At 43.6% G+C, this 19,873-nt stretch overlaps 1 long non-coding RNA gene across 1 annotated transcript in view; it reads left to right on the top strand.

Moving 5' to 3' along the window:
- The window catches only part of LOC307181261, a 1,302,881-nt gene extending 1,301,977 nt beyond the window's left edge, over positions 1-904 (top strand). Inside the window, exon 6 of the long non-coding RNA XR_013826245.1 lies at positions 731-904. This is a non-coding gene — a long non-coding RNA (uncharacterized lncRNA). The remainder of the gene's footprint in view (positions 1-730) is intronic.
- Positions 905-19,873: the final 18,969 nt, after the last annotated feature.

Raw genomic sequence — 19,873 nt, 5'->3', positions numbered from 1 at the left:
TTAAATTTGCCCGTCCAGACACCTCCAGCTAGTCTCCATTGGTTCTCGCTATTCCTGTTCATCTTCCGCAGAAATTGCAAACTGGGCCAAACAGGAGGTTAAAGGCATTGACTCTACAAGTGGGGAGAGTGTTAGTAAAGCGTCTGGAATGTTGCATCCGAGTACCAGGGAAGGAAAACTGAGACATATTTGAACACGTCTCCCGTTCACATGGTTGATCATACTTGGGTTCCACATGCATGTTTTAGCTGAAGGAAGAATACCTTAAACCTGGAGAGTTAAGACCCGTGTAATGGGTACCATGCAATATGACTTCAAAGGGTCTTCATTTGCTCACCGAACCTCTCCAATCCTATCACTGCTGCGTTTATGCCCCTGTACACATGCTTGATTCTCTTTCGGAGACATAGCAATCCATAGGTTTTAAGATACTTACTAGTCAGGTACATTCTTAGGCGTTTAATATGCGGTGTTGAGTCCATTTCGTTGAGCAAGGAGTAGCTCTTGTCTATTCCATATTTGACTTAAGGAACTTTATCTGTGCTCATTTCAATCTCTGGTTTTATGCAGCACCCCAACTCACCTTTCCCCTTAAGCAAGCATAAGTTGGTTTTCTAAATTTGAGACCCTGTTCTGTTCTGTAATTCAGTTCCTGTGTAGCCAAGTTTACATTCCGTGTATTACTGATATCTTATGATGTTTCTTTTTCTGTGTGACTTACTTCAGTTAGAATCATCATACCTGAATCCACTCATTGTGCTGCTAAGGGCCTGATGACTCAGATTTCATTGCTGAGTGATATTGCTTTGTAAGTAAATACCACAACTTCTTTATCCATTTTTCACTTTCTGCGATGTTGAACTTGTACTGTAAACGAGGTTCTTGTAAACAGAGCCGTTCCAAACTTTGGGGTGGCTGTGTCTTTTTGATTTTAATTTCCCTAAGCTATAGGACCATAAGTGGAAGTGCCCTAGGTTCTGTTGCTTTGTGTTTTAGATGTTTCAGGAAACACCATACCCTTCTCCCGAGTGGTTGTTGGCAATTTACATCCCGCCCATCAGCATAACAAGGCTCCCAGTTCTCCATGGCCTGTCCTGCCTTTCTGGATTTTACACTTTTTTCAGATGGCCCTTTTGACCGGGGGGAAGTGAGACTTCATTGTAGTGCAGATTTCCTTTGCAAGCTTGCTTGGTTGGCCAAAAAGGGCGTATGCGTTTTTTCCTGAATATATTCAGGAAAAAACGCATACGCCCTTTTTGGCCAAGTGCATCATTGTGGACGTTCTGCCTCTTTTCCTATGCTTTCAATGCAATTCCAGTCTACCTCCTGAAATCGGTTTCCTGCAATTCTGCCCCGCTTTCAAGTCCTCTTGGCAGCCTTACTTCAGTCTATTTTTGGACGATAGCTGTCATTTATAACTCTGCAGGTTTGTGAATTACAGTGCCCCTGAGCTCCTTTCTTCAACTCGCTTTCTTTTGAGCTGGCCGCAACACCGCAGGATGGCTTCAGGCCCTAATCTGGTTCCGGTACGGCACGCTGAGCCTTTGGTTATTTCCTCTTCCTGTTGGGAAATGAGAGTTAAATTTGCCCTTCCAGACACCTCCAGCTAGCCTCTCATTGGTTCTCGCTATTCCTGTTCATCTTCCGCAGAAATTGCAAACTGTGCCAAACAGGAGGTTAAAGGCGCTGACTCTCCAAGTGGGGAGAGTGTTAGTAAAGCGTCTGGAATGTTGCACCCGAGTACCAGGGGAGGAAAACTGAGACATATTTGAACACGTCTCCCGATCACATGGTTGATCATACTCTGGGTTCCACATGCATGTTTTAGATGAAGGAAGAATACCTTAAACCTGGGTAGTTGAAACCCGTGGAATGGGTACCATGCAATATGACTTCAAAGGGTCTTCATTTGCTCACCGAACCTCTCCAATCCTATCACTGCTGCGTTTATGCCCCTGTACACATGCTTGATTCTCTTTCGGAGACATAGCAATCCATAGGTTTTAAGATACTTACTAGTCAGGTACATTCTTAGGCGTTTAATATGCGGTGTTGAGTCCATTTCGTTGAGCAAGGAGTAGCTCTTGTCTATTCCATATTTGGCTTAAGGAACTTTATCTGTGCTCATTTCAATCTCTGGTTTTATGCAGCACCCCAACTCACCTTTCCCCTTAAGCAAGCATAAGTTAGTTTTCTAAATTTGAGACCCTGTTCTGTTCTGTAATTCAGTTCCTGTGTAGCCAAGTTTACATTCCGTGTATTACTGATATCTTATGATGTTTCTTTTTCTGTGTGACTTATTTCAGTTAGAATCATCATACCTGAATCCACTCATTGTGCTGCTAAGGGCCTGATGACACAGATTTCATTGCTGAGTGATATTGCTTTGTAAGTAAATACCACAACTTCTTTATCCATTTTTCACTTTCTGCGATGTTGAACTTGTACTGTAAACGAGGTTCTTGTAAACAGAGCCGTTCCAAACTTTGGGGTGGCTGTGTCTTTTTCATTTTAATTTCCCTAAGCTATAGGACCATAAGTGGAAGTGCCCTAGGTTCTGTTGCTTTGTTTTTTAGTTGTTTCAGGAAACACCATACACTTCTCCCAAGTGGTTCTTGGCAATTTACATCCCGCCCATCAGCATAACAAGGCTCCAAGTTCTCCATGGCCTGTCCTGCCTTTCTGGATTTTACACTTTTTTCAGATGGCCATTTTGACCGGGGGGAAGTGAGACTTCATTGTAGTGCAGATTTCCTTTGCAAGCTTGCTTGGTTGGCCAAAAAGGGCGTATGCGTTTTTTCCTGAATATATTCAGGAAAAAACGCATACGCCCTTTTTGGCCAAGTGCATCATTGTGGACGTTCTGCCTCTTTTCCTATGCTTTCAATGCAATTCCAGTCTACCTCCTGAAATCGGTTTCCTGCAATTCTGCCCCGCTTTCAAGTCCTCTTGGCAGCCTTACTTCAGTCTATTTTTGGACGATAGCTGTCATTTATAACTCTGCAGGTTTGTGAATTACAGTGGCCCTGAGCTCCTTTCTTCAACTCGGTTTCTTTTGAGCTGGCCGCAACACCGCAGGATGGCTTCAGGCCCTAATCTGTTTCCGGTACGGCACGCTGAGCCTTTGGTTATTTCCTCTTCCTGTTGGGAAATGAGAGTTAAATTTGCCCGTCCAGACACCTCCAGCTAGCCTCTCATTGGTTCTCGCTATTCCTGTTCATCTTCCGCAGAAATTGCAAACTGTGCCAAACAGGAGGTTAAAGGCGCTGACTCTCCAAGTGGGGAGAGTGTTAGTAAAGCGTCTGGAATGTTGCACCCGAGTACCAGGGGAGGAAAACTGAGACATATTTGAACACGTCTCCCGATCACATGGTTGATCATACTCTGGGTTCCACATGCATATTTTAGCTGAAGGAAGAATACCTAAAACCTGGGTAGTTGAAACCTGTGGAATGGGTACCATGCAATATGACTTCAAAGGGTCTTCATTTGCTCACCGAACCTCTCCAATCCTATCACTGCTGCGTTTATGCCCCTGTACACACGCTTGATTCTCTTTTGGAGACATAGCAATCCATAGGTTTTAAGATACTTACTAGTCAGGTACATTCTTAGTTGTTTAATATGGGGTGTTGAGTCCATTTCATTGAGCAAGGAGTAGCTCTTGTCTATTCCATATTTGACTTAAGGAACTTTATCTGTGCTCATTTCAATCTCTGGTTTTATGCAGCACCCCAACTCACCTTTCCCCTTAAGCAAGCATAAGTTGGTTTTCTAAATTTGAGACCCTGTTCTGTTTTGGAATGCAGTTCCTGTGTAGCCAAGTTTACATTCCGTGTATTAGTGATATCTTATGATGTTTCTTTTTCTGTGTGACTTATTTCAGTTAGAATCATCATACCTGAATCCACTCATTGTGCTGCTAAGGGCCTGATGACACAGATTTCATTGCTGAGTGATATTGCTTTGTAAGTAAATACCACAACTTCTTTATCCATTTTTCACTTTCTGCGATGTTGAACTTGTACTGTAAACGAGGTTCTTGTAAACAGAGCCGTTCCAAACTTTGGGGTGGCTGTGTCTTTTTGATTTTAATTTCCCTAAGCTATAGGACCATAAGTGGAAGTGCCCTAGGTTCTGTTGCTTTGTTTTTTAGATGTTTCAGGAAACACCATACACTTCTCCCGAGTGGTTGTTGGCAATTTACATCCCGCCCATCAGCATAACAAGGCTCCCAGTTCTCCATGGCCTGTCCTGCCTTTCTGGATTTTACACTTTTTTCAGATGGCCCTTTTGACCGGGGGGAAGTGAGACTTCATTGTAGTGCAGATTTCCTTTGCAAGCTTGCTTGGTTGGCCAAAAAGGGCGTATGCGTTTTTTCCTGAATATATTCAGGAAAAAACGCATACGCCCTTTTTGGCCAAGTGCATCATTGTGGACGTTCTGCCTCTTTTCCTATGCTTTCAATGCAATTCCAGTCTACCTCCTGAAATCGGTTTCCTGCAATTCTGCCCCGCTTTCAAGTCCTCTTGGCAGCCTTACTTCAGTCTATTTTTGGACGATAGCTGTCATTTATAACTCTGCAGGTTTGTGAATTACAGTGCCCCTGAGCTCCTTTCTTCAACTCGCTTTCTTGTGACCTGGCCGCAACACCGCAGGATGGCTTCAGGCCCTAATCTGGTTCCGGCCCGGCATGCTGAGCCTTTGGTTAATTCCTCTTCCTGGTGGGAAATGAGAGTTAAATTTGCCCGTCCAGACACCTCCAGCTAGCCTCTCATTGGTTCTCGCTATTCCTGTTCATCTTCCGCAGAAATTGCAAACTGGGCCAAACAGGAGGTTAAAGGCGCTGACTCTCCAAGTGGGGAGAGTGTTAGTAAAGCGTCTGGAATGTTGCATCCGAGTACCAGGGGAGGAAAACTGAGACATATTTGAACAAGTCTCCCGTTCACATGGTTGATCATACTTGGGTTCCACATGCATGTTTTAGCTGAAGGAAGAATACCTTAAACCTGGAGAGTTGAGACCCGTGGAATGGGTACCATGCAATATGACTTCAAAGGGTCTTCATTTGCTCACCGAACCTCTCCAATCCTATCACTGCTGCGTTTATGCCCCTGTACACATGCTTGATTCTCTTTCGGAGACATAGCAATCGATAGGTTTTAAGATACTTACTAGTCAGGTACATTCTTAGGCGTTTAATATGGGGTGTTGAGTCCATTTCGTTGAGCAAGGAGTAGCTCTTGTCTATTCCATATTTGGCTTAAGGAACTTTATCTGTGCTCATTTCAATCTCTGGTTTTATGCAGCACCCCAACTCACCTTTCCCCTTAAGCAAGCATAAGTTGGTTTTCTAAATTTGAGACCCTGTTCTGTTCTGTAATTCAGTTCCTGTGTAGCCAAGTTTCCATTCCGTGTATTACTGATATCTTATGATGTTTCTTTTTCTGTGTGACTTATTTCAGTTAGAATCATCATACCTGAATCCACTCATTGTGCTGCTAAGGGCCTGATGACATAGATTTCATTGCTGAGTGATATTGCTTTGTAAGTAAATACCACAACTTCTTTATCAATTTTTCACTTTCTGCGATGTTGAACTTGTACTGTAAACGAGGTTCTTGTAAACAGAGCCGTTCCAAACTTTGCGGTGGCTGTGTCTTTTTGATTTTAATTTCCCTAAACTATAGGACCATAAGTGGAAGTGCCCTAGGTTCTGTTGCTTTGTTTTTTAGATGTTTCAGGAAACACCATACACTTCTCCCGAGTGGTTGTTGGCAATTTACAACCCGCCCATCAGCATAACAAGGCTCCCAGTTCTCCATGGCCTGTCCTGCCTTTCTGGATTTTACACTTTTTTCAGATGGCCCTTTTGACCGGGGGGAAGTGAGACTTCATTGTAGTGCAGATTTCCTTTGCAAGCTTGCTTGGTTGGCCAAAAAGGGCGTATGCGTTTTTTCCTGAATATATTCAGGAAAAAACGCATACGCCCTTTTTGGCCAAGTGCATCATTGTGGACGTTCTGCCTCTTTTCCTATGCTTTCAATGCAATTCCAGTCTACCTCCTGAAATCGGTTTCCTGCAATTTTGCCCCGCTTTCAAGTCCTCTTGGCAGCCTTACTTCAGTCTATTTTTGGAGGATAGCTGTCATTTATAACTCTGCAGGTTTGTGAATTACAGTGCCCCTGAGCTCCTTTCTTCAACTCGGTTTGTTTTGAGCTGGCCGCAACACTGCAGGATGGCTTCAGGCCCTAATCTGGTTCCGGTACGGCACGCTGAGCCTTTGGTTATTTCCTCTTCCTGTTGGGAAATGAGAGTTAAATTTGCCCGTCCAGACACCTCCAGCTAGCCTCTCATTGGTTCTCGCTATTCCTGTTCATCTTCCGCAGAAATTGCAAACTGTGCCAAACATTAGGTTAAAGGCGCTGACTCTCCAAGTGGGGAGAGTGTTAGTAAAGCATCTGGAATGTTGCACCCGAGTACCAGGGGAGGAAAACTGAGACATATTTGAACACGCCTCCCGATCACATGGTTGATCATACTCTGGGTTCCACATGCATATTTTAGCTGAAGGAAGAATACCTAAAACCTGGGTAGTTGAAACCCGTGGAATGGGTACCATGCAATATGACTTCAAAGGGTCTTCATTTGCTCACCGAACCTCTCCAATCCTATCACTGCTGCGTTTATGCCCCTGTACACATGCTTGATTCTCTTTCAGAGACATAGCAATCCATAGGTTTTAAGATACTTACTAGTCAGGTACATTTTTAGGCGTTTAATATGCGGTGTTGTGTCCATTTCGTTGAGCAAGGAGTAGCTCTTGTCTATTCCATATTTCGCTTAAGGAACTTTATCTGTGCTCATTTCAATCTCTGGTTTTATGCAGCACCCCAACTCACCTTTCCCCTTAAGCAAGCATAAGTTGGTTTTCTAAATTTGAGACCCTGTTCTGTTTTGGAATGCAGTTCCTGTGTAGCCAAGTTTACATTCCGTGTATTAGTGATATCTTATGATGTTTCTTTTTCTGTGTGACTTATTTCAGTTAGAATCATCGTACCTGAATCCACTCATTATGCTGCTACGGGCCTGATGACATAGATTTCATTGCTGAGTGATACTGCATTGTACGTAAGTACCACAAGTTCTTTATCCATTTTTCACTTTCTGTGATATTGAACTTGTATGGTAAACGAGGTTCTTGTAAACGGAGGCGTCCCATACTTTGGGGTGGCTGTGTCTTTTTGATTTTAATTTCCCTAAGCTATAGGACCATAAGTGGAAGTGCCCTAGGCTCTGTTGCTTTGTTTTTTAGATGTTTCAGGAAACACCATACACTTCTCCCGAGTGGTTGTTGGCAATTTACATCCCGCCCATCAGCATAACAAGGCTCCCAGTTCTCCATGGCCTGTCCTGCCTTTCTGGATTTTACACTTTTTTCAGATGGCCCTTTTGACCGGGGGGAAGTGAGACTTCATTGTAGTGCAGATTTCCTTTGCAAGCTTGCTTGGTTGGCCAAAAAGGGCGTATGCGTTTTTTCCTGAATATATTCAGGAAAAAACGCATACGCCCTTTTTGGCCAAGTGCATCATTGTGGACGTTCTGCCTCTTTTCCTATGCTTTCAATGCAATTCCAGTCTACCTCCTGAAATCGGTTTCCTGCAATTCTGCCCCGCTTTCAAGTCCTCTTGGCAGCCTTACTTCAGTATATTTTTGGACGATAGCTGTCATTTATAACTCTGCAGGTTTGTGAATTACAGTGCCCCAGAGCTCCTTTCTTCAACTCGCTTTCTTGTGACCTGGCCGCAACACCGCAGGAAGTCTTCAGGCCCTAATCTGGTTCTGGCACGGCACGCTGAGCCTTTGGTTAATTCCTCTTCCTGGTGGGAAATGAGAGTTAAATTTGCCCGTCCAGACACCTCCAGCTAGTCTCTCATTGGTTCTCGCTCTTCCTGTTCATCTTCCACAGAAATTGCAAACTGGGCCAAACAGGAGGTTAAAGGGACTGACTCTCCAAGTCGGGAGAGTGTTAGTAAAGCGTCTGGAATGTTGCACCCGAGTACCAGGGTACGAAAACTGAGACATATTTGAACACGTCTCCCGATCACATGGTTGATCATACTCTAGGTTCCACATGCATGTTTTACCTGAAGGAAGAATACCTTAAACCTGGGTAGTTGAAATCCGAGGAATGGGTACCATGCAATATGACTTCAAAGGGTCTTCATTTGCTCACGAACCTCTCCAATCCTATCACTGCTGCGTTTATGACCCTGTACACATGCTTGATTCTCTTTCGGAGACATAGCAATCCATAGGTTTTAAGATACTTACTAGTCAGGTACATTCTTAGACGTTTAATATGCGGTGTTGAGTCCATTTCGTTGAGCAAGGAGTAGCTCTTGTCTATTCCATATTTGGCTTAAGGGACTTTATCTGTGCTCATTTCAATCTCTGGTTTTATGCAGCACCCCAACTCACCTTTCCCCTTAAGCAAGCATAAGTTGGTTTTCTAAATTTGAGACCCTGTTCTGTTCTGTAATTCAGTTCCTGTGTAGCCAAGTTTACATTCCGTGTATTACTGATATCTTATGATGTTTCTTTTTCTGTGTGACTTATTTCAGTTAGAATCATCATACCTGAATCCACTCATTGTGCTGCTAAGGGCCTGATGACACAGATTTCATTGCTGAGTGATATTGCTTTGTAAGTAAATACCACAACTTCTTTATCCATTTTTCACTTTCTGCGATGTTGAACTTGTACTGTAAACGAGGTTCTTGTAAACAGAGCCGTTCCAAACTTTGGGGTGGCTGTGTCTTTTTCATTTTAATTTCCCTAAGCTATAGGACCATAAGTGGAAGTGCCCTAGGTTCTGTTGCTTTGTTTTTTAGTTGTTTCAGGAAACACCATACACTTCTCCCAAGTGGTTCTTGGCAATTTACATCCCGCCCATCAGCATAACAAGGCTCCAAGTTCTCCATGGCCTGTCCTGCCTTTCTGGATTTTACACTTTTTTCAGATGGCCATTTTGACTGGGGGGAAGTGAGACTTCATTGTAGTGCAGATTTCCTTTGCAAGCTTGCTTGGTTGGCCAAAAAGGGCGTATGCGTTTTTTCCTGAATATATTCAGGAAAAAACGCATACGCCCTTTTTGGCCAAGTGCATCATTGGGGACGTTCTGCCTCTTTTCCTATGCTTTCAATGCAATTCCAGTCTACTTCCTGAAATCGGTTTCCTGCAATTCTGTCCTGCTTTCAAGTCCTCTTGGCAGCCTTACTTCAGTATATTTTTGGACGATAGCTGTCATTTATAACTCTGCAGGTTTGTGAATTACAGTGCCCCTGAGCTCCTTTCTTCAACTCGCTTTCTTGTGAGCTGGCCGCAACACCGCAGGATGGCTTCAGGCCCTAATCTGGTTCCGGCACGGCACGCTGAGCCTTTGGTTAATTCCTCTTCCTGGTGGGAAATGAGAGTTAAATTTGCCCGTCCAGACACCTCCAGCTAGTCTCTCATTGGTTCTCGCTATTCCTGTTCATGTTCCGCATAAATTGCAAACTGGGCCAAACAGGAGGTTAAAGGGACTGACTCTCCAAGTCGGGAGAGTGTTAGTAAAGCGTCTGGAATGTTGCACCCGAGTAACAGGGGAGGTAAACTGAGACATATTTGAACAAGTCTCCCGTTCACATGGTTTATCATACTTGGGTTCCACATGCATGTTTTAGCTGAAGGAAGAATACCTTAACCCTGGAGAGTTGAGACCCGTGTAAAGGGTACCATGCAATATGACTTCAAAGGGTCTTCATTTGCTCACCGAACCTCTCCAATCCTATCACTGCTGCGTTTATGCCCCTGTACACATGCTTGATTCTCTTTCGGAGACATAGCAATCCATAGGTTTTACGATACTTACTAGTCAGGTACATTCTTAGGCGTTTAATATGCGGTGTTGAGTCCATTTCGTTGAGCAAGGAGTAGCTCTTGTCTATTCCATATTTGGCTTAAGGAACTTTATCTGTGCTCATTTCAATCTCTGGTTTTATGCAGCAACCCAACTCACCTTTCCCCTTAAGCAAGCATAAGTTGGTTTTCTAAATTTGAGAACCTGTTCTGTTTTGGAATTCAGTTCCTGTGTAGCCAAGTTTACATTCCGTGTATTAGTGATATCTTATGATGTTTCTTTTTCTGTGTGACTTATTTCAGTTAGAATCATCGTACCTGAATCTACTCATTATGCTGCTACGGGCCTGATGACATAGATTTCATTGCTGAGTGATACTGCATTGTACGTAAGTACCACAAGTTCTTTATCCACTTTTCACTTTCTGCGATGTTGAACTTGTACTGTAAACGAGGTTCTTGTAAACAGAGCCGTTCCAAACTTTGGGGTGGCTGTGTCTTTTTGATTTTAATTTCCCTAAGCTATAGGACCATAAGTGGAAGTGCCCTAGGCTCCGTTGCTTTGTTTTTTAGATGTTTCAGGAAACACCATACACTTCTCCCAAGTGTCTTTTGGCAATTTACATCCCGCCCATCAGCATAACAAGGCTCCCAGTTCTCAATGGCCTGTTGCCTTTCTGGATTTTACACTTTTTTCAGATGGCCCTTTTGACCAGGGGGAAGTGAGACTTCATTGTAGTGCAGATTTCCTTTGCAAGCTTGCTTGGTTGGCCAAAAAGGGCGTATGCGTTTTTTCCTGAATATATTCAGGAAAAAACGCATACGCCCTTTTTGGCCAAGTGCATCATTGTGGACGTTCTGCCTCTTTTCCTATGCTTTCAATGCAATTCCAGTCTACCTCCTGAAATGGGTTTCCTGCAATTCTGCCCCGCTTTCAAGTCCTCTTGGCAGCCTTACTTCAGTCTATTTTTGGACGATAGCTGTCATTTATAACTCTGCAGGTTTGTGAATTACAGTGCCCCTGAGCTCCTTTCTTCAACTCGCTTTATTTTGAGCTGGCCGCAACACCGCAGGATGGCTTCAGGCCCTAATCTGGTTCTGGCATGGCACGCTGAGCTTTTGGTTAATTCCTCTTCCTGGTAGGAAATGAGAGTTAAATTTGCCCGTCCAGACACCTCCAGCTAGTCTCCATTGGTTCTCGCTATTCCTGTTCATCTTCCGCAGAAATTGCAAACTGGGCCAAACAGGAGGTTAAAGGCATTGACTCTACAAGTGGGGAGAGTGTTAGTAAAGCGTCTGGAATGTTGCATCCGAGTACCAGGGGAGGAAAACTGAGACATATTTGAACACGTCTCCCGTTCACATGGTTGATCATACTTGGGTTCCACATGCATGTTTTAGCTGAAGGAAGAATACCTTAAACCTGGAGAGTTAAGACCCGTGTAATGGGTACCATGCAATATGACTTCAAAGGGTCTTCATTTGCTCACCGAACCTCTCCAATCCTATCACTGCTGCGTTTATGCCCCTGTACACATGCTTGATTCTCTTTCGGAGACATAGCAATCCATAGGTTTTAAGATACTTACTAGTCAGGTACATTCTTAGGCGTTTAATATGCGGTGTTGAGTCCATTTCGTTGAGCAAGGAGTAGCTCTTGTCTATTCCATATTTGACTTAAGGAACTTTATCTGTGCTCATTTCAATCTCTGGTTTTATGCAGCACCCCAACTCACCTTTCCCCTTAAGCAAGCATAAGTTGGTTTTCTAAATTTGAGACCCTGTTCTGTTCTGTAATTCAGTTCCTGTGTAGCCAAGTTTACATTCCGTGTATTACTGATATCTTATGATGTTTCTTTTTCTGTGTGACTTACTTCAGTTAGAATCATCATACCTGAATCCACTCATTGTGCTGCTAAGGGCCTGATGACACAGATTTCATTGCTGAGTGATATTGCTTTGTAAGTAAATACCACAACTTCTTTATCCATTTTTCACTTTCTGCGATGTTGAACTTGTACTGTAAACGAGGTTCTTGTAAACAGAGCCGTTCCAAACTTTGGGGTGGCTGTGTATTTTTGATTTTAATTTCCCTAAGCTATAGGACCATAAGTGGCAGTGCCCTAGGCTCTGTTGCTTTGTTTTTTAGATGTTTCAGGAAACACCATACACTTCTCCCGAGTGTCTGTTGGCAATTTACATCCCGCCCATCAGCATAACAAGGCTCCCAGTTCTCCATGGCCTGTCCTGCCTTTCTGGATTTTACACTTTTTTCAGATGGCCCTTTTGACCGGGGGGAAGTGAGACTTCATTGTAGTGCAGATTTCCTTTGCAAGCTTGCTTGGTTGGCCAAAAAGGGCGTATGCGTTTTTTCCTGAATATATTCAGGAAAAAACGCATACGCCCTTTTTGGCCAAGTGCATCATTGTGGACGTTCTGCCTCTTTTCCTATGCTTTCAATGCAATTCCAGTCTACCTCCTGAAATCGGTTTCCTGCAATTCTGCCCCGCTTTCAAGTCCTCTTGGCAGCCTTACTTCAGTCTATTTTTGGACGATAGCTGTCATTTATAACTCTGCAGGTTTGTGAATTACAGTGCCCCTGAGCTCCTTTCTTCAACTCGCTTTCTTTTGAGCTGGCCGCAACACCGCAGGATGGCTTCAGGCCATAATCTGGTTCCGGCATGGCACGCTGAGCCTTTGGTTAATTCCTCTTCCTGGTAGGAAATGAGAGTTAAATTTGCCCGTCCAGACACCTCCAGCTAGTCTCCATTGGTTCTCGCTATTCCTGTTCATCTTCCGCAGAAATTGCAAACTGGGCCAAACAGGAGGTTAAAGGGACTGACTCTCCAAGTCGGGAGAGTGTTAGTAAAGCGTCTGGAATGTTGCACCCGAGTACCAGGGGAGGAAAACTGAGACATATTTGAACACGTCTCCCGATCACATGGTTGATCATACTTGGGTTCCACATGCATGTTTTAGCTGAAGGAAGAATACCTTAAACCTGGAGAGTTAAGACCCGTGTAATGGGTACCATGCAATATGACTTCAAAGGGTCTTCATTTGCTCACCGAACCTCTCCAATCCTATCACTGCTGCGTTTATGCCCCTGTACACATGCTTGATTCTCTTTCGGAGACATAGCAATCCATAGGTTTTAAGATACTTACTAGTCAGGTACATTCTTAGGCGTTTAATATGCGGTGTTGAGTCCATTTCGTTGAGCAAGGAGTAGCTCTTGTCTATTCCATATTTGACTTAAGGAACTTTATCTGTGCTCATTTCAATCTCTGGTTTTATGCAGCACCCCAACTCACCTTTCCCCTTAAGCAAGCATAAGTTGGTTTTCTAAATTTGAGACCCTGTTCTGTTCTGTAATTCAGTTCCTGTGTAGCCAAGTTTACATTCCGTGTATTACTGATATCTTATGATGTTTCTTTTTCTGTGTGACTTACTTCAGTTAGAATCATCATACCTGAATCCACTCATTGTGCTGCTAAGGGCCTGATGACACAGATTTCATTGCTGAGTGATATTGCTTTGTAAGTAAATACCACAACTTCTTTATCCATTTTTCACTTTCTGCGATGTTGAACTTGTACTGTAAACGAGATTCTTGTAAACAGAGCCGTTCCAAACTTTGGGGTGGCTGTGTCTTTTTGATTTTAATTTCCCTAAGCTATAGGACCATAAGTGGAAGTGCCCTAGGTTCTGTTGCTTTGTGTTTTAGATGTTTCAGGAAACACCATGCCCTTCTCCCGAGTGGTTGTTGGCAATTTACATCCCGCCCATCAGCATAACAAGGCTCCCAGTTCTCCATGGCCTGTCCTGCCTTTCTGGATTTTACACTTTTTTCAGATGGCCCTTTTGACCGGGGGGAAGTGAGACTTCATTGTAGTGCAGATTTCCTTTGCAAGCTTGCTTGGTTGGCCAAAAAGGGCGTATGCGTTTTTTCCTGAATATATTCAGGAAAAAACGCATACGCCCTTTTTGGCCAAGTGCATCATTGTGGACGTTCTGCCTCTTTTCCTATGCTTTCAATGCAATTCCAGTCTACCTCCTGAAATCGGTTTCCTGCAATTCTGCCCCGCTTTCAAGTCCTCTTGGCAGCCTTACTTCAGTCTATTTTTGGACGATAGCTGTCATTTATAACTCTGCAGGTTTGTGAATTACAGTGCCCCTGAGCTCCTTTCTTCAACTCGCTTTCTTTTGAGCTGGCCGCAACACCGCAGGATGGCTTCAGGCCATAATCTGGTTCCGGCATGGCACGCTGAGCCTTTGGTTAATTCCTCTTCCTGGTAGGAAATGAGAGTTAAATTTGCCCGTCCAGACACCTCCAGCTAGTCTCCATTGGTTCTCGCTATTCCTGTTCATCTTCCGCAGAAATTGCAAACTGGGCCAAACAGGAGGTTAAAGGGACTGACTCTCCAAGTCGGGAGAGTGTTAGTAAAGCGTCTGGAATGTTGCACCCGAGTACCAGGGGAGGAAAACTGAGACATATTTGAACACGTCTCCCGATCACATGGTTGATCATACTCTAGGTTCCACATGCATGTTTTAGCTGAAGGAAGAATACCTTAAACCTGGGTAGTTGAAACCCATGGAATGGGTACCATGCAATATGACTTCAAAGGGTCTTCATTTGCTCACCGAACCTCTCCAATCCTATCACTGCTGCGTTTATGCCCCTGTACACATGCTTGATTCTCTTTCGGAGACATAGCAATCCATAGGTTTTAAGATACTTACTAGTCAGGTACATTCTTAGGCGTTTAATATGCGGTGTTGAGTCCATTTCGTTGAGCAAGGAGTAGCTCTTGTCTATTCCATATTTGACTTAAGGAACTTTATCTGTGCTCATTTCAATCTCTGATTTTATGCAGCACCCCAACTCACCTTTACCCTTAAGCAAGCATAAGTTGGTTTTCTAAATTTGAGACCCTGTTCTGTTCTGTAATTCAGTTCCTGTGTAGCCAAGTTTACATTCCGTGTATTACTGATATCTTATGATGTTTCTTTTTCTGTGTGACTTATTTCAGTTAGAATCATCATACCTGAATCCACTCATTGTACTGCTAAGGGCCTGATGACACAGATTTCATTGCTGAGTGATATTGCTTTGTAAGTAAATACCACAACTTCTTTCTCCATTTTTCACTTTCTGCGATGTTGAACTTGTACTGTAAACGAGGTTCTTGTAAACAGAGGCGTCCCAAACTTTGGGGTGGCTGTGTCTGTTTGATTTTAATTTCCCTAAGCTATAGGACCATAAGTGGCAGTGCCCTAGGCTCTGTTGCTTTGTTTTTTAGATGTTTCAGGAAACACCATACACTTCTCCCGAGTGTCTGTTGGCAATTTACATCCCGCCCATCAGCATAACAAGGCTCCCAGTTCTCCATGGCCTGTCCTGCCTTTCTGGATTTTACACTTTTTTCAGATGGCCCTTTTGACCGGGGGGAAGTGAGACTTCATTGTAGTGCAGATTTCCTTTGCAAGCTTGCTTGGTTGGCCAAAAAGGGCGTATGCGTTTTTTCCTGAATATATTCAGGAAAAAACGCATACGCCCTTTTTGGCCAAGTGCATCATTGTGGACGTTCTGCCTCTTTTCCTATGCTTTCAATGCAATTCCAGTCTACCTCCTGAAATGGGTTTCCTGCAATTCTGCCCCGCTTTCAAGTCCTCTTGGCAGCCTTACTTCAGTCTATTTTTGGACGATAGCTGTCATTTATAACTCTGCAGGTTTGTGAATTACAGTGCCCCTGAGCTCCTTTCTTCAACTCGCTTTCTTTTGAGCTGGCCGCAACACCGCAGGATGGCTTCAGGCCCTAATCTGGTTCTGGCATGGCACGCTGAGCCTTTGGTTAATTCCTCTTCCTGGTAGGAAATGAGAGTTAAATTTGCCCGTCCAGACACCTCCAGCTAGTCTCCATTGGTTCTCGCTATTCCTGTTCATCTTCCGCAGAAATTGCAAACTGGGCCAAACAGGAGGTTAAAGGCATTGACTCTACAAGTGGGGAGAGTGTTAGTAAAGCGTCTGGAATGTTGCATCCGAGTACCAGGGAAGGAAAACTGAGACATATTTGAACACGTCTCCCGTTCACATGGTTGATCATACTTGGGTTCCACATGCATGTTTTAGCTGAAGGAAGAATACCTTAAACCTGGAGAGTTAAGACCCGTGTAATGGGTACCATGCAATATGACTTCAAAGGGTCTTCATTTGCTCACCGAACCTCTCCAATCCTATCACTGCTGCGTTTATGCCCCTGTACACATGCTTGATTCTCTTTCGGAGACATAGCAATCCATAGGTTTTAAGATACTTACTAGTCAGGTACATTCTTAGGCGTTTAATATGCGGTGTTGAGTCCATTTCGTTGAGCAAGGAGTAGCTCTTGTCTATTCCATATTTGACTTAAGGAACTTTATCTGTGCTCATTTCAATCTCTGGTTTTATGCAGCACCCCAACTCACCTTTCCCCTTAAGCAAGCATAAGTTGGTTTTCTAAATTTGAGACCCTGTTCTGTTCTGTAATTCAGTTCCTGTGTAGCCAAGTTTACATTCCGTGTATTACTGATATCTTATGATGTTTCTTTTTCTGTGTGACTTACTTCAGTTAGAATCATCATACCTGAATCCACTCATTGTGCTGCTAAGGGCCTGATGACACAGATTTCATTGCTGAGTGATATTGCTTTGTAAGTAAATACCACAACTTCTTTATCCATTTTTCACTTTCTGCGATGTTGAACTTGTACTGTAAACGAGGTTCTTGTAAACAGAGCCGTTCCAAACTTTGGGGTGGCTGTGTCTTTTTGATTTTAATTTCCCTAAGCTATAGGACCATAAGTGGAAGTGCCCTAGGTTCTGTTGCTTTGTGTTTTAGATGTTTCAGGAAACACCATACCCTTCTCCCGAGTGGTTGTTGGCAATTTACATCCCGCCCATCAGCATAACAAGGCTCCCAGTTCTCCATGGCCTGTCCTGCCTTTCTGGATTTTACACTTTTTTCAGATGGCCCTTTTGACCGGGGGGAAGTGAGACTTCATTGTAGTGCAGATTTCCTTTGCAAGCTTGCTTGGTTGGCCAAAAAGGGCGTATGCGTTTTTTCCTGAATATATTCAGGAAAAAACGCATACGCCCTTTTTGGCCAAGTGCATCATTGTGGACGTTCTGCCTCTTTTCCTATGCTTTCAATGCAATTCCAGTCTACCTCCTGAAATCGGTTTCCTGCAATTCTGCCCCGCTTTCAAGTCCTCTTGGCAGCCTTACTTCAGTCTATTTTTGGACGATAGCTGTCATTTATAACTCTGCAGGTTTGTGAATTACAGTGCCCCTGAGCTCCTTTCTTCAACTCGCTTTCTTTTGAGCTGGCCGCAACACCGCAGGATGGCTTCAGGCCCTAATCTGGTTCCGGTACGGCACGCTGAGCCTTTGGTTATTTCCTCTTCCTGTTGGGAAATGAGAGTTAAATTTGCCCTTCCAGACACCTCCAGCTAGCCTCTCATTGGTTCTCGCTATTCCTGTTCATCTTCCGCAGAAATTGCAAACTGTGCCAAACAGGAGGTTAAAGGCGCTGACTCTCCAAGTGGGGAGAGTGTTAGTAAAGCGTCTGGAATGTTGCACCCGAGTACCAGGGGAGGAAAACTGAGACATATTTGAACACGTCTCCCGATCACATGGTTGATCATACTCTGGGTTCCACATGCATGTTTTAGATGAAGGAAGAATACCTTAAACCTGGGTAGTTGAAACCCGTGGAATGGGTACCATGCAATATGACTTCAAAGGGTCTTCATTTGCTCACCGAACCTCTCCAATCCTATCACTGCTGCGTTTATGCCCCTGTACACATGCTTGATTCTCTTTCGGAGACATAGCAATCCATAGGTTTTAAGATACTTACTAGTCAGGTACATTCTTAGGCGTTTAATATGCGGTGTTGAGTCCATTTCGTTGAGCAAGGAGTAGCTCTTGTCTATTCCATATTTGGCTTAAGGAACTTTATCTGTGCTCATTTCAATCTCTGGTTTTATGCAGCACCCCAACTCACCTTTCCCCTTAAGCAAGCATAAGTTAGTTTTCTAAATTTGAGACCCTGTTCTGTTCTGTAATTCAGTTCCTGTGTAGCCAAGTTTACATTCCGTGTATTACTGATATCTTATGATGTTTCTTTTTCTGTGTGACTTATTTCAGTTAGAATCATCATACCTGAATCCACTCATTGTGCTGCTAAGGGCCTGATGACACAGATTTCATTGCTGAGTGATATTGCTTTGTAAGTAAATACCACAACTTCTTTATCCATTTTTCACTTTCTGCGATGTTGAACTTGTACTGTAAACGAGGTTCTTGTAAACAGAGCCGTTCCAAACTTTGGGGTGGCTGTGTCTTTTTCATTTTAATTTCCCTAAGCTATAGGACCATAAGTGGAAGTGCCCTAGGTTCTGTTGCTTTGTTTTTTAGTTGTTTCAGGAAACACCATACACTTCTCCCAAGTGGTTCTTGGCAATTTACATCCCGCCCATCAGCATAACAAGGCTCCCAGTTCTCCATGGCCTGTCCTGCCTTTCTGGATTTTACACTTTTTTCAGATGGCCATTTTGACCGGGGGGAAGTGAGACTTCATTGTAGTGCAGATTTCCTTTGCAAGCTTGCTTGGTTGGCCAAAAAGGGCGTATGCGTTTTTTCCTGAATATATTCAGGAAAAAACGCATACGCCCTTTTTGGCCAAGTGCATCATTGTGGACGTTCTGCCTCTTTTCCTATGCTTTCAATGCAATTCCAGTCTACCTCCTGAAATGGGTTTCCTGCAATTCTGCCCCGCTTTCAAGTCCTCTTGGCAGCCTTACTTCAGTCTATTTTTGGACGATAGCTGTCATTTATAACTCTGCAGGTTTGTGAATTACAGTGCCCCTGAGCTCCTTTCTTCAACTCGCTTTCTTTTGAGCTGGCCGCAACACCGCAGGATGGCTTCAGGCCCTAATCTGGTTCTGGCATGGCACGCTGAGCCTTTGGTTAATTCCTCTTCCTGGTAGGAAATGAGAGTTAAATTTGCCCGTCCAGACACCTCCAGCTAGTCTCCATTGGTTCTCGCTATTCCTGTTCATCTTCCGCAGAAATTGCAAACTGGGCCAAACAGGAGGTTAAAGGCATTGACTCTACAAGTGGGGAGAGTGTTAGTAAAGCGTCTGGAATGTTGCATCCGAGTACCAGGGAAGGAAAACTGAGACATATTTGAACACGTCTCCCGTTCACATGGTTGATCATACTTGGGTTCCACATGCATGTTTTAGCTGAAGGAAGAATACCTTAAACCTGGAGAGTTAAGACCCGTGTAATGGGTACCATGCAATATGACTTCAAAGGGTCTTCATTTGCTCACCGAACCTCTCCAATCCTATCACTGCTGCGTTTATGCCCCTGTACACATGCTTGATTCTCTTTCGGAGACATAGCAATCCATAGGTTTTAAGATACTTACTAGTCAGGTACATTCTTAGGCGTTTAATATGCGGTGTTGAGTCCATTTCGTTGAGCAAGGAGTAGCTCTTGTCTATTCCATATTTGACTTAAGGAACTTTATCTGTGCTCATTTCAATCTCTGGTTTTATGCAGCACCCCAACTCACCTTTCCCCTTAAGCAAGCATAAGTTGGTTTTCTAAATTTGAGACCCTGTTCTGTTCTGTAATTCAGTTCCTGTGTAGCCAAGTTTACATTCCGTGTATTACTGATATCTTATGATGTTTCTTTTTCTGTGTGACTTACTTCAGTTAGAATCATCATACCTGAATCCACTCATTGTGCTGCTAAGGGCCTGATGACACAGATTTCATTGCTGAGTGATATTGCTTTGTAAGTAAATACCACAACTTCTTTATCCATTTTTCACTTTCTGCGATGTTGAACTTGTACTGTAAACGAGGTTCTTGTAAACAGAGCCGTTCCAAACTTTGGGGTGGCTGTGTCTTTTT

The sequence above is a fragment of the Stenella coeruleoalba genome (genome assembly GCF_951394435.1).
Source record: "Stenella coeruleoalba genome assembly, contig: scaffold_78, whole genome shotgun sequence".
In the NCBI taxonomy this organism is placed as follows: Eukaryota; Metazoa; Chordata; class Mammalia; order Artiodactyla; family Delphinidae; genus Stenella; species Stenella coeruleoalba.
Note: the sequence above shows the minus strand (reverse complement) of the source record. Positions and strands in the feature narration are given on the sequence as shown.